This window comes from Poecilia latipinna, unplaced genomic scaffold (assembly GCF_001443285.1).
Source record: "Poecilia latipinna isolate Pla-1442-1.1 unplaced genomic scaffold, P_latipinna-1.0 Scaffold4742, whole genome shotgun sequence".
NCBI classification, from domain to species: domain Eukaryota; kingdom Metazoa; phylum Chordata; class Actinopteri; order Cyprinodontiformes; family Poeciliidae; genus Poecilia; species Poecilia latipinna.
In genome coordinates, this window is record NW_015117358.1 from 7,919 (window position 1) to 10,538 (window position 2,620).

The following is a 2,620-nucleotide window of genomic DNA, read 5'->3' on the forward strand; positions in this document are numbered from 1 at the left end:
TTCACTAACTTCCCAGGTCTCTGAATGCTCATCGTGTCAGGCTACTGCCCAAGGATTGAAACAGCCATCAGAGTATACTCCCATAAAGGTAAAGTAATTTTTTGTGACACTTTTAGTGAGATTACATGGTAGTGTACAGCAGTGGATGGTTGCCCTGTTTTGTCTGTTCTCACAAAGGGTCTATATTTAGAACAAGTAGATGTATAAAATTAAGGAATGTATTTTTAATATACTAAACATTTTACAATATATTGATAAGCTATTTTAGCTTAACAAAATAATGCTTTTGCAAATATTCCTGTCTTCTATAATTTTATTATTTATTAATCTTTTAAGTCTTTTACTTAAGGTTTCCCATCCCTTTGAATTACTTGGGATGGATCTCATTGGCAAACTTGCTGAAACTAAATCAGGACACAAATATATTTGTGTCATGATTGATTACTTCACGAAGTGGCCACAAGCTTATCCACTAAAAAACAAATCGGCACCGGAGGTCACAGAATGCATAATTAAGTTTGTGCATCAGTTTGAGGCCCCAAAAAGGATTTTGACGGACCAAGGGAAAGAATTTGTAAATTCCGTAAGTATTTCTTTTCACTATCTTAGAGAAATTTAACACTATGAATGTCCTTCGATACACTATTTGTTTCGATATGCTGCTTCGAAACAAATAGTGTATAGTCTATTTTGTTATAACTATTTGTTCATAAATTTTCAGATCAACCAAGAAGTGTGCAAAGTACTGAATATCAAACGAAGTCTGTGTTCCCCGTATCACCCCCAAACTAACGGGTTGGTTGAAAAAATGAATGGGACCATTCAAAGGTGAGTACTATCTGTAATACATACATTTTCAAAGAAAGATCATAAAACAATATGTGTATTTTGTAAAATACTTACAAAACTGTAAGAAATCAGTTGTTATGTGTGACATATTACACCTTTCTTGTATGTCAGAGCTCTGAGTAAGGTTGTGGGTGGCCATCCCCACACCTGGGATGAATATTTGGATGCTGTAATGTTTGGGATACGTACCAAAAAACAAATAACACAGCATTCACCATACTTCCTGATGTTCGGAAGAGAGGCCCGCTATCCCTCAGAGGTCCCTGAACATTACATGGTAGGGTTATGGTCTATCTTTCCATTTCATTAATTGAACAACAAAGGTATTTTTGAACCTACATAAGACGATCAATAAGAACCACAGACAACATGCATCAATTTTATGACCAAGCTTTTGCAAAAGGAGAAATCACAGTAAACTGCTCCTCCAAGCCATTCAATGAGCGTTCTGCCCTCCCTCAAATAGAGCTGGCCTTTTATTTTGGAAAAGGAAAGAACAAAAAAGATAAACAGAAGAGACAGAACACAAGCTTTATCTACACACAGGTCCTCAACCCCTTTCCCTTGGGAGAGCCATTTCTCTCAAGGGTAGAGGGAGCAATTGGTTATCTTGCAGAATTGATACTTGGTGCCAAAAGTATTCAACATAGCAGTGAAAAGTCTTGACACAGACAATAAAAAGGTCAAACACTTCTAAATGAAAATCACAATAATATATAACAATATAAGACAGATAAATGTTTGATATTATAAATGTAAGAATGATAACACAAAATATACTATTCAATTACTACTTGTTTCCATTATCACTTCAGTTTATTCATAAATATTTTCAGTTTTCACGCATAGTATGGAAGAATTTGCATTCAAATTAAATTTCTGTGAGGTCATGAATTTATGTAAAGCTTATACTTTTTGAAGGCTATCATTCAAAATAGAACTTTATTCTGAAGATTTTCATAATTTCAACAATAAATTTGAAAATTGCATAAATACTATCAAAACACATTGTCTGTATAAACTTTTTCAGAATATGTCACAGTAGTATTCCATAAATATGAGTCCATGCTTTCTAAATGACAGATATTAACTGACACTTGAAATATTAATTTTGTGTTGAAAGATTGACAGTGCTGTGGAGGACATCATTGGAGTGGAGGAGTTGGCGCAAGACATAAAAATACAAGAACACCTGAGGAGCATCGTCAGTGAAAGTGTTTCAAAAAAACAGGACAAGGCAAAGGGAAGAGCACAACACACTGGCCCTGTGTTTAAACCTGGTGACCGAGTTTGGAGGCAGAACATACGCAGTCAGCAGAGAAAAGGTGGGAAGTTGGATGCTGGTTTCCTGGGACCCGATACTGTCATCAGTATCCAAGGAAAAAATGCTGATATTCAAGATGATAATGGTGTGATTTTCCAGATGATAAACACTGACCATCTGAAAATGTGCATCAGAGAGTCCACGACTGCCACACCGTATAAAAAATCAAGGAAGCAAAAAAAATTCTCCTCAATCCCTGGCTCATCCAGCACCACCTCCTTCTGATCCAGCACCACCTGCTTCTGATCCAGCACCACCTCCTTCTGCTCCAGCACCACCTCCTTCTGCTCCAGCACCACCTCCTTCTGATCCAGCACCACCTCCCTCTGATCCAGCACCACCTCCTTCTGATCCAGCACCACCTCCCTCTGCTCCAGCACCACCTCCTTCTGATCCAGCACCACCTCCTTCTGATCCAGCACCACCTCCCTCTGCTCCAGCACCACC